This window comes from Leopardus geoffroyi, chromosome D3 (assembly GCF_018350155.1).
Source record: "Leopardus geoffroyi isolate Oge1 chromosome D3, O.geoffroyi_Oge1_pat1.0, whole genome shotgun sequence".
In the NCBI taxonomy this organism is placed as follows: Eukaryota; Metazoa; Chordata; class Mammalia; order Carnivora; family Felidae; genus Leopardus; species Leopardus geoffroyi.
The window spans coordinates 91,069,010-91,081,585 of record NC_059339.1 but is presented as its reverse complement, the minus strand read 5'-3'; positions in this window follow the sequence as shown (position 1 = coordinate 91,081,585).

The window sequence follows — 12,576 nt, the reverse complement described above, 5'->3', positions numbered from 1 at the left end:
AACCCATCTCGGGGCTCGATCCCACGACCATGAATGCGATCATGACCTGAGCCAGAATCAAGAGTCAGACGCTTAACCGCCTGAGCCACTCAGGCGCCCTTGTTGATTTTTTTTTTCTTTTTTCTTTTTTTCTTTTTTAGATAGTGAAGTTTTCATCAATAAAGAAAAATTCATAGATATTTCTAGAACTCTGTTCCCTCTCCCACCTCATCTCTTTCTCCTTGATGGCATTTGGGAAGATTTGTTATTTTTCATAATATATGGTTTGGGTTTGAAATATTTTTCTTTAATTTCCATATTCCAAAAATTCACAATACTATTTATGTGGTCATATCACTACGAATACGACTCCGTGTCGCATAAATAGTCATGTAACTTTTTATGTTGTCTCCTGCTTATGTAGAGGAGTTTTCAGAAGCCCTATATTATAGCCTTGTTTTAGACCCACTCCCCTTCTGGGGCTGGTACCGTAATATATGGATTGAAGCCTGCTACTCTGATGCCTTTGTCAGCCTGAAACCTTGCCTTCCAGTGTGTATCAAACCACGGGACACAATAAATCAACACATGTGTCTGCACAGCTATATATTCTTTCTGTGGCTTTAAATATTTTTATAATCACGGGTGTGCTATAGGACTCAGGGGACCCTTTAAAGCCAGCATTTGAAACAGCTGAATGGAGATTCAGAAAACCTGTGTGTTATGCAGCTAAATTGCAGAAAAACTTCTCTGAACCTTTGATGTGTGTAGGGGGGTGATTTTCCTGGGAAATACATTTAGTTCTACAATTATCCATTTCTACCATAAGCCCTAACCCTGTGTTCCACTGGGTGACCTTCCTCCTCCCCACATCTCTGAAGTAGGAAGATGTACAATTCACATGAGACCCCAAACCGGCCCATGGCCTCAGGAAGTAGACACAATCACACTTCAGTTAGTTTCGTTGGTTCCCATAGAAGGGATGGGCTCATTCAATTGTCATCATCATTATTATTCTCTAGTTAGAGCAAGTTAACTTGGGGAAAGTGTGGACTGATCTGAAATAGACCACAGGTTCAGTGCTAGTCTCTGGATCTCAGGGTGGCTAACTCTTGCATGAAGACTGCCTCTGAAATTATGGGGGACCCATCAGGAGAGGGAGCTGGTGGAAAAATCTTGGTGGTCGAGAATTCTCAATTTACATATCAGATTTATTGGGGCACCTAGGTGCTCAGTTGGTTAAGTGTCTGACTTCAGCTCAGGTCATGATCTCACGGTTCGTGAGTTCGAGCCCCGCGTCGGGCTCTGTGCTGACAGCTCAGAGCCTGAAGCCTGCTTCGGATTCTGTGTCTCCCTCTCTCTCTGCCCCTCCCCCACTTGCTCTCTCTCTCTCTCTCTCTCTCTCTCTCAAAAATAAACATTAAAAAATTTAAAGATTTGTAATAAGCCATTTGTTATTGAACAATATTGATCCGGGACGCCTGAGACATTTTAAATGCATAGCCTCAGAAATCATCCTCACGGCTCCCATAACTACTCCTGCCACATCTCGCACTTAGACACGGGCCAGTGCGTCTCTGGCCCTGCTTCAGAGACTTAGATGGAGCTCCCCAGGAGTTCCACATGATACATCTAAGAACATGACCTTTCTTATTTCGTACTCTGGGGAAGTCGATGGTTACAATGACTCAGTCTTTCCCTGTGGCAAATCACTCAACTAAAGTGCATACAGTAGGTGAGTAGCAAAGTTGTATCCAACAGATCAAATTGCACTGGTATTTGAACTCAGGATGTATACTGGTAGACCTTTACCATTCACGAAGCTTTTCCTACATGGCTTTCATGAAGATCATTTTTCCATTTTGGGTATAACGTAATCCACTCCCGACACCTTCCCTCTTGGGCTTATTCTTGATCATTTTTTTTTTCCATAGGGTGCAGCTCGTCCGCACAGGGGCCACCGTGGCCGTGAAGAGCTGGTTACCAAATTGCTAAAGCAGATAACTCACCGCAAGACCTATGGAGACACTCCATACAACTGTTGGGTGTTTTATAACACCGGATCCTTAATTAAGGAGGCTTCCACAACTTAGCAGAGCCTTTGCACCAATGTGTGTGTTAGCCACAATGCCCCTTGTGTTCTGAATGTTTCCGGAGGTCCACGCGAGGTTGTGTGGGTATAACATGCTTCACAGTCGCCTTGCCAGATGTGCTGGGCACCAGCACAGTCCCGGGTTGGGCTGCGGGGAGCAAGGCACGCCCCATTAGCTCCCAGTGGAGGGGAGAGAACTTCCTTTCCTTTTCATCTCCATCAGCGTAACCGGGAGGCCTCCCCTCCTTATCCTATCCTTTCTAGACTTAGCCCTGGAGGCCAGATAGATGCAAAATTTTAACTAGCTCACCCGTCACCACAGTGTTGTGATTGCAGTTGACTTTGGTCATCAGCTACCACAAGCCCAAAAGCCTCCTTCCCTGGCCAGCACTCTGGGATGAAGGTCTCCAGGGACTGACGGAGAAGGTGAGCCACCCAAGTATTTTGCAGCTCTGTATGTATATATATTGTTTTCTTTGCTTTGCTTTTCTATCAGTGATTAAAGTCACGAATTTAGTTAATGTACAGAGCAGGCTTTTTGAATAAATCCAGTGCCCCTCCCCGCCCCACACCCCATAATTACTTTTAAATGCTGGAACCATCCTCAGACACTGTCATCTGTTTCTCAGACACGGGACTTCTTCCCCTCCCCACGTGCACCGAGTCCCCCACCAACCTTTGGTCCTGGTGGCAAATTGAAACCCCCAGAGCTTTTCCCACCAGACCCGGCATAACGTAGGCCAACTTTCGGTGTGGCCAGCCTCTCCAGTTGCAATTTTTGCCGATTAAAAACAAAAGACATGACCAGTAATGCTCATAAAATACTGTGCTTACTGGATATTCTCCCTCAAGTTCACAGCACAGACACAACTGCCCAGCCATATATCACTCAGAAATGTTTTACCGATCTTCTGGAAATATGTCATCATTTAGGAGTATTCTATATCTTTCGAAAATCACTTGCGATTTATGGCGGTGACTTGAATTTCCTTAGAACTACCTGCTCCACACTTTGGAATACCAAAGAAAGAGGAAAGATTGCTCTGTTAAGGTAGCAATGGTTATGAAGAGGCCAGAAACCTGAAAATGTCCTGAGATCAGACATGAAGCAAATGAGGAAGCAGGTCACTGGAATGGCGAGGAGCCTCTGGGATTCAGAGGGACCCATCTCCTCTCTGATCAAATCGGCCCCACGTGTGTCGTGAGCCGTGCAAGGTCCATCCTTACCTAATCAGGTCTATCGCTCGTTGGCTGTTCCTACCTTGAGATTCCTGAAGGTTTGGGGGAATGGTGACTCCAAACTAAATCTCTTGCCAAGGCTGCTTTTTGAATTACCTAAAAAGCCACAGACATGTGGAAGGATTTGCCTCTTGGATGGATTGAATCCTGAGGATAAAGGGAAGGGATGGGTAGGAAGGTTTGACCACCAGACAAATCAGCAATAACCTATGGGACAGAGTGAGTAACCTCCTTAAAAAAGGCCCTGGTGTCAGGCCTCCGTCAAAGGTAATGGTGTCCCCACCTCTTCAGCACCCCTCCCCCGCAGAGTGATTTCCAAGGAATTCTGGTAGAACTTTCCACAGAATCAATGGGCAGCTTTCCATGCAGGAATGCCGCTTGCCCTCAGCGTCCCAGGTAAGGCATTTTCCTCTGATACGGAGAGGGATAAAGGAGTACTGTTGCCATTTCTGTCCCCTCACTCCTGTGACCAGTGACCCACAAGTTTTAAGAAGCTCACATAGGGTGAAGATGTTGCCTGTACAGCAGACCAAAGCTAACTGGCCTTGGATTTGAATGGAAAAAATTAGCCTCATCACCAAAAACCAACGAAGCCAACCTGTGCGTAAATTGATCAAGGTCATCATCGGAGGGGAGGTTCCCAAAAAGCAAAACCCCACGCATCATCAGCAGAGAACAGAACTGACAAAAGGGCTTTCCCTCTGGGTTGGGTGGCTGGGTTCTCATTTGCGCCCAGCCTTACGACGGAGGAAAACGAATAAAATGCAGTGCCTCTTGAGAGCCAGTGGATGCCCATATAAGGTCAATTTTCTTGTGGAGAAAGCCCCAGGGGATCATACATTACCCCCCAGGATAACCACTTCTCCTTTTTAGCATGTGAGCGAGGCTGCTCCAAGGGATAATGGGACACTTGGGGACGCAACGCCATCAATAAGCCGACAGTGCTCAACCCTGAATTTCATCTCCCACTCCTTGCCTGCTTACGTATTTTACCCAGTTCCCTGATGAGATAAATACTAGCCTAGTTCAATGGGGACAGAATGAAGGTGACGCTGAAGGTGAAGTTAATGTTTAGTGCATTTTTCCTAATAACTCAGCACAAAAACCTGCTTAAATGGAAAAATATGTTTAGTGTCTGGGCCTCTAGAGTGTTAGGGAGCATTTTTTAACTTGATTTGCTCAATACCTCTTATTGCATCTTGTATCTGTGTATATTTGCTTCATTTTGAAGGGCGAGGGAGACAGGTGAACATCTGCGGGTAGATATTCACATGGCAGAATGGTGAACCAGCATCCAGCTTCCCAAGAAGAAGTGTGGAAAAACTGGCAAAGTCTACAGGTATCCTCATGGTTGGGGAGTCCTCAAGGGGATCCTGTACTGGTCAGCTCCGACGACTGAAGTGATGGCCTCCAGCAACTAGTGTTTGCCTCTGTGACCCCCAGAGGGGCCCTCGTCGGGAACTGTAGACAATTAGGGGATCTCCTATTGACAATGCAAATGTCATCTCCTGCCTCTGATGGCTCCACCTGTCCAAGAGAGACCTTTATTTAGAAATGCAACAGTGGATACATGGAGATTAGCTTATCACTGTCGACTCCAAGGTTTGTAGAGGGGATCCTTGTAGTAGGAGAGATCTTGCAAACTCTTTCTGGGTGCCTTCGGTCAGGATGGAGCCAGTCTCAGTAAAAGGCAGTGAGTCAAGTCTCCTGCCTCGTCCCCAAATTGTCCCCTGACTAGCATCATGAACGCTGCGGCTGAGTGGGAATCATGACCTCGGTTGGTCTGCCTGGGGCTGTCTTTGACTGTCTCCTTTCCACTTAGACTCAGAATCTTGGCATCTCCTACAGTCTGTTTCCTGCTTTTAAAGAACAACCACATGCCAAAGATGCCCCAATTCGTACTTTCAGCCTAAACACCTGCCCTGAACTCCAGACTTAAAACTCTCTCACCTTGACATCTCTACTTGCATGTTGAATAGCTGTCTCAAACTTAACATATCCCATACTGAGTTTCTCATATCCTCTCTTACCTCTTCCCTATCACCATTAATGGCAACTCTATCCATCTGCTTACTCAGATCAAACACCTTGTCACCACCCTGGGGGCCTCCTTCACTTCCAATCCACATGGGGTAAATCAGCAAATCTTGTTTGGTCTTCCTTCCAAATATGCCCAGAAACTAGCCACTTCTTGCCACTTCCTTTGTTCCCACCCTGCTCCAAGCCACCAATATCTTGGCCTGGGTCATTGCAGTCACTTCCTACAGTATACATTTCTTGTTTTCTTTTGACAGTTTCCAGAGTGAACTGATTTTAGACATCCATGAGATCCTGTCATTCCTCAGCTTAGAAAGCTCCAGTGGCTTTCCATTTCATCCAAAGTAAAAACCAAATGTCTCTGTGACCCTTAAGGGCTACATGAGCTCACCTCTCTGCTTTCACCTCCTGCATATTTTTTCTGAACCATTTGGGAATAATTTGGCAACACTGGCACACTTCCCCCGTAAATGCTTGAACGTGTATTCACTAAGAACAAAGACTTTCTCTTACATGACTAGAGCACAATTATCATGTTCACAGAATTTAACTTGAAACACTTCTATTATCTAAGCCACAGTCTATATTTGAATTGTATCAATCACCCTAATGTTCTTTAAATATCCCACCCCTGTTCCAGAAACCAGTCCAGGATCTCATAATGCATTTTGTTTTTATGTCTAGTCAGGTTCTTTTCATCAGGAGCTGTTGCTGGGCCTTTGTCCTTCTTTATCTTAATGTTTAGAAGAGTATAGGCCACTTACTTCATAGATGTCCCTGAATTTGGGTTTGTGGGCGTTTCCTTGTAATTGGATTCAGGTTACGCCCTTTTGGCAGAAATTCCACAGAAAGGCTGTGTTCTCATCACATTATATGGTACTTCTCTGTTCCAATATTAGTGATACTGTATAAAACAGAATTCACTAGGTTTCTGAATGTGAAGTTACTATTTCTCCATTTGTAATTAATAAGTAATTACTGGGGATATTTTCAGACTATATAAACACTTGTTCCTCATCTAACTTTCACCCACTGGTTGTAACATCTACAGTTGATTTCTAATTTCATCACTGTTTTATCCACTCAGCAATTTTTTTTTTTTTTAATTTCAGGAATTACATGTTTCACCCTAGAATTTACATTTCTTTTTACTGCTTTTATTTCCCTGCTGAGTTCCTGATCTGTTCACTTATTAAAATCATATTTTCCTTTACATCCTTAAACATATTTACAGATGTTGTTTTCAGGTCCTGGGTTGCTAAATCCATCCAGATATTATTGGTATTAATGTCTATTGACCCTGAGCCAAATTTTATGGTTTCTGTGCGTGTCTAGTGATTTTTTTTATTACGCCAGACATTGTAGATGCCCCATCTAGAGACTTGGGATTATGTTGCATTCCTCAAAAGTACACTGATTTTTTTGTTCTAGTGGTCAATGAACTTGACTGAACTCACACTCCAAACTCTGTCTTCCTCAACGTGGGCTGCAGTGGACGCTCTTCAGTCCTTCCCGTCTTGTAGCTATTGCTTTTTCATGGAAATCCTCTGGTCCCCCCCGTGCATATTCAGTTCATTAGTCAATCAGGACTAAAGAGTTTATACACAGAGTTGGGGCCTACCTCTTCTGTGGTTTCCTGATTTCTAGAATTCTCCCTTCACTTTCAAGCAACTATGAGACCCAAACTATGCCTGATGATTTCTTAAGCCATTGGGGTCTGAATCTCTCCTTGAGTTCTATCCATGTTTCCCTGTGCAGATTTGGGACTACCCTCACTCAGTATCTCCTCCAGTTTCCGCCTGCTTTTTATTGTTTTTTTTTTTTTTTTTTTTTTTTTTAGTGTCTTGAAAGAGTTTTTATTTTGTTACCTGTGGAAGAGATATTCCAGTGTAAGCTATACCTTCACAGTAAGAAATAGAATTTCGCAAGGCACCTGAGTGGTTCGGTCAGTGGAGTGTCCCACTCTTGATTTCTGCTCAGGTCACGATCCCAGGGTCATGAGATCAAGTCCCATATCAGGCTCCACACTGAGCGTGGAGCCTGCTCAAGATTCTGCCCCTCTCCCTTGCTCATGCTCCCTCTCTTTCTCTAAAAAAATAAAGAGAAAATAAAGAAATCAAATTTATCTAATAATCATTTTGTTTATTTCCTTAAAAGTTTAATTTTTTTGAGAGAGAGAGTGGGGAGACAAAGCATGAGCCAGGGAGGAGCAGAGAAAGAGGGAGAGAGAGAATCCCAAGCAGGCTCCATGCTGACAGCACAGAGCCCAGCATGGGGCTCAATCTCACAAACTGTGAGAAATCAAGAGTCAGGTGCTTAACCAACAGAGCCATCCAGGCACACCTCATCATTTTAAATTCTAGAAACTCTCATGGTCTCTTAGAGCTTTAGGCTTCCTGTCGGTTCTTTTCAGGACACTGTACACTTTCCATCTACATTTATTTTTCTTTCTATGATATAGAACCCAGGCTTTACTCTTCTACTTATTGTTACAACTTACATGAGTGGAGCACCTGGGCATAAATTCTTGAAGAGTGTTTCTGTTGGTTCGGGTTGAAGTTACCCTCTTTAGCAAATGAGAAATCTAATAGGTATGCAAATCACATAATTGGAGCTATGCGAACTTGGGCGGTGGAGAAAATGAACATCTCAGAAGGAAATCTCTCTCCTTTCATCATAGAACACATGCATATTCATGTATATGTATGGATAATTTAGGAAACCAGAGTTCAGATAGCTGCACTGTTATATGCCTAAGGAGACTTAAAGTCTGCGCCATAACTTTAAATATACCCAAGATACTTTTCCAAGTGTCTCCACTCTATTCTGCCAAAGCCACACAAATTAAAAAAATAAATAAATAACAGTCCAAGTACACACTGTCCTATTTAACTCTCTCCTCAAAGTGCCGTTCACTTCCTCAAACCTTCCTTGAGACAAACAAGCACGCGTATTCAAAGCACACCCTGCCTGTGTGTGCTCAGTGTTCCCGTTTCTGTCAGGAGTGGCCTGCATCCTGGGTCTGTTTCCTTCCCTGTCACATTTAGTTCCTGGTGCTGAGAGAACGTGGTCTCCTACCCAAAGTCAGCTCCACGCCTACTCGTCTTCAACTAGTGCGTGAATAATTCACTGAGTTCTGGTGGGAAGGGAGTAGACTGGTTAGCAGAGAAATCTCGAGTACTTCCCAAATCTGAAGAGAAGGTACAGGAAAACCTCTGGGTTGAGCACAGACCAGAAGGAACTGGGAAGTCATTGCTGGAAAGAAATTAGACATGCTTCTCCCCGCAAACTGAAGTTCCATGAACACTCGGTTGCCACCCTACAATTTATTGTCATCCCTACTTGTAACTCTAACCTAACAATGTGTCATCCTTACTTTTCATGTTATTTATTTACAAGTGCATTTTCAGTATCAACCCCTTCATTCATTAATCCTAATGTGGCCTTTTCCAATGTCTACTTACCATTTTAAATACTTACTATAATTTACAGGGCTTTCTTGAACACATCCAAGGTATATTATATGGGGCTAGCTTAATGGAAAGTCTTGTATACCAAAGCAGGAAAAAAACACATTTAATTTATGATGGCTTTGAATTTTGATCATAATTTACTCATGGAGACCTATTCATACAAAGCAATACCATACAATTTTTCAGAAGCAATCAAAAAGTAAAACAATAAATGCTGATCTTTTTAGGTTTTTTTTTTTCTGAAAGCTCAAACATATTCCATTCTGAAATTACACAAATTGTATTTAATATTGAATACTTAAGGTTTTTATAATTGCTCTTGAACTAATTCTGTTAGCTTACATATTAGAAGCATTTAAGCCACTACAAATTCTCAAGTTTCTGACTTTCCCTTTTCTCCTTCAAGAAAGTGCTGAAGTTTTACCCAGGTCAAGTTTGAAAATGCCACAAGAAATGGACATGGGATTTTTTTTCATGGTTCAAAACATTAGACCCAAAGAAGAAATGTATTTTGCAGGCCTTTCATGTGACCCCCTATTTCTAATCCATACACTGGAGTCTCACCTGAATGAGGAGAAAACTCTTACAAGGATTTTCATGGAACAATGGATGCGTAAAATGTCCCTTTAGGGAGCCAAGGAGACCCTAGAAAGACTCCTGTTCTTTCTCCCAAAAGAAATGAACAAACCATTTTCCAGGGCTCACCATAGTGAAGGACGTTCTTACAGTAAGCGAAAGACACATCATGAAGAAAAGGTCCTTGATGCAATGGCATTGGAGTTGAAAAGAAAATGAAGCATCTAAGAACACCAATAGCTTCAGGGCACATAAACACCGTGGCAAATGTCTCCAGGAGGCAGCTCAGCGGCGGGTTCAGGAAGCCCAGAGGAAGAGTCTCTACGGAGATCAAGAAAGGCTCTCGGAGGAGGTTGTGTTTGAGCTGGGATTCGGGTAGAAGAGTTGATTGTTCCAGGCAGAATTACTCATAAGCAAAGAGTACCATAGGAGAAACACTAAAAGGACAGTCCCCCACCGCCCCTGCAGGACCAGAGGGAGGTTACGTGAAGGTGAGTGAAGTTTGACATGGCTGCAAAATAGATTTGGACCAGATATATAAGGAATGGCCCTTAATTTAAAATATTTAGGCTTATCCTGGTAACCAATGAACAGCCAGTCCCTGAAGGTGTGAGGGCTGTCTGAGCATAAGCGCAACATGATTTAGAAACAGCTAGCAGGTGATGTTGAGAAATCGCTGGTTTGATGGAGAGCCTGTGGAGTAACCATTGTAATCATGGATCTCCAGGCAGTATTGAGGGTCTCTGGTGGGGCAGAGCAGTGGGATTAGAGGTGCGGGTAAGAAAAGATGTAGAGAGTGTTGTGAAATTAGAACAGGGGGAGTGCAGGGGTGCAATGACCAGCTGACCAGAAGGCTGGAGGTGCCATTAATAGAAACAAGGAAGCCACGCAAATGGCATGTCTAGAGCAGCAGGGCTTGGGGGGCCAGTGGCTTTGTGGCTCACCAGGAGGAGCTTTGCCTGTGGTCTACAGGGAAATGAGCGCGTGTCAGATGGGAATGAATGAACATACAGAAGGAAGTAGGCAGTGACGGACAGCTCCAGGAACCATCTAGGTTGGGGTGTCCAGGAATAAGAGAAGGAAATGCAAAGCCAAAATAACCAAAGTGAGGCCCCATAAACACGGTCATGGTCTAGAAGGAGGCTCCAAGCAAAAGAATTTTGGAGTGCGGGACTCTGATGTGGGTGAAACTCTGGAAGACCACACGGCTACTGAAAGGAGCCCGGGGTCCGGTCCTCCCCAGCAGTCAACACACGTGTGTGTGTGTGTGTGTGTGTGTGTGTGTAGGACCCACACCAGAGCTCGGGGGCCTACAGCTATAATGGGACACATAAACTCAGAAAACAAAGCCTGGCAAGAAGTCCGGAGAAAAACCAGATGACCAAAGTGGAGTGAGAGTCTAGAAAGCTAAACCGGGAGCAGGGAGTCAGGAGGAAACCCAGTTGAAAAGAGTCTGAAAGCCAGCGAGTGACACAGAGAGAACGCCCACACCGCAGGCTCTATGCAGCGAAGTGGGATCAGCTCCGCTGTGCCCTCATCCCCCTGCCTTCCTGAGCTCCACCCTTAAAGGACCATCTCTGGCTTCTGACACTCAGCCCCTTAGAGTTTGGAAGAATCTCCATCAACCAACGGTCTACCTCTCCAGGGACCATGCCGTCGTCCTTCAGAAGCATCAAATCGGTGGTCCGCACTTCTCTGCAGTGCCTGCGACACGGCTGCCCATCGCCGGGAGGACGCACCCCCCAGCAAGCGCCCTCACGACGCCAAAGCTGGCATCACCCTGTTGGGCCTGAAGAGTCCCTTCCCTACGACAGATCAGAGAGAAACTTTTCTTTCACACGTGTCTGCTTTATTTTTAAGGGGTGAAAAATGAGAAGAGGAAGCCGAAAGCAAAAACCTTTGCAGTATCACAAATCCCTAAATATGGCAACAGGAGTCTCCAGCCAAGCGGGTTAACAGAAAAACCTGGACTGTGTTCAAAACAACGATTCCTCTCCATAGAGAAAACCCAGGGAGAAAAGAGGGGTTAACCTAACGGAGGCTCTAATGAAAGGCCCCTGATTATTAATCCTCCGCTGCTACTCGGCTCATAAATTGTGGGAACTTTCATTCTCGTGCCTCATAATAGACGTGGGAGGAGCCCAACTGACATAGGAAGACTGCAGCACGACATAATAAAAATCACCAAGTGGCATTTTTAAACACCTACATATGGTTATGGTGCTACCCTAAGCACAACCAATGCAGGGGGAGTGATCGTTCCAATGCTTGCTTCACTGTGTAACTCATCCAGCCCTGTCTGGCTGCAGACGCCTCAGTGAAAAGCCCAGAACTCTAGGAGCGCAAGGGCCACAGACACCCAAACGTGCAACTCCAGGAGGGAGGAGAGAGGGGAACGGATGTGCGGAAGCTGGAAAACACGGAAGACCGTTCTCGGAGTGGATCTCACATGGCCTTGCCTCGGCGGCCCACATTACATCAGCACATTCTTCTGGCTGGAGGGAGGGCAGGCCTGGCTTAACACACCACAGGGTTTAAGTTTCCGAAAAAGAATTTTCAGAAGATGTGCGGGACACCGTCAGGCAAATGTTTCAGTACAATCTCTAGTTGTTTGAAATGGACTACCTAAGATCTGCTGAGCCGTGTCGCCTTTGCTTCGGTCTGGCCCTCCAGTCGATCCCCAAACCTGCCTGGAATTGAGGCCCAGCTTTCCACTGTTGATGCACAGAGAACCGTGCTCGAGGATGTGTCACGAGACACCCAGCTTTTCCCGATGAACGGTGCTTCCTCTGAATGCAAGTTCGCATCTGGTCATCTCGCTTGGACCTCCCGGTAATCTTGCCCAATTTGTAGGGATGAAAACTCGGGCCTGGAGAGGTTAGGTGAGCTGCCCAAGGTCATGAGGCAACTGGTGGTGAGCCAGGACTTAATTAACACCACCTTCACTCTGTCTTTGGATCATCACACATTCTTTCCTGGGACGGCAAAGGTACGTGGAGGTAGAAAAGCCATACCAGCACTCAGACGCGTCTTGGCATGAACTCCAAGCTTTTTGGAAAACCGGAAAATTGTATCTTTTTTTTTTTCTTTTGCTCTTGTTCATGACTTTTAACTTCCTGTTGCTTTATACACACACACACACACACACACACACACACAAGGAATTACCGTGTTTTTCTA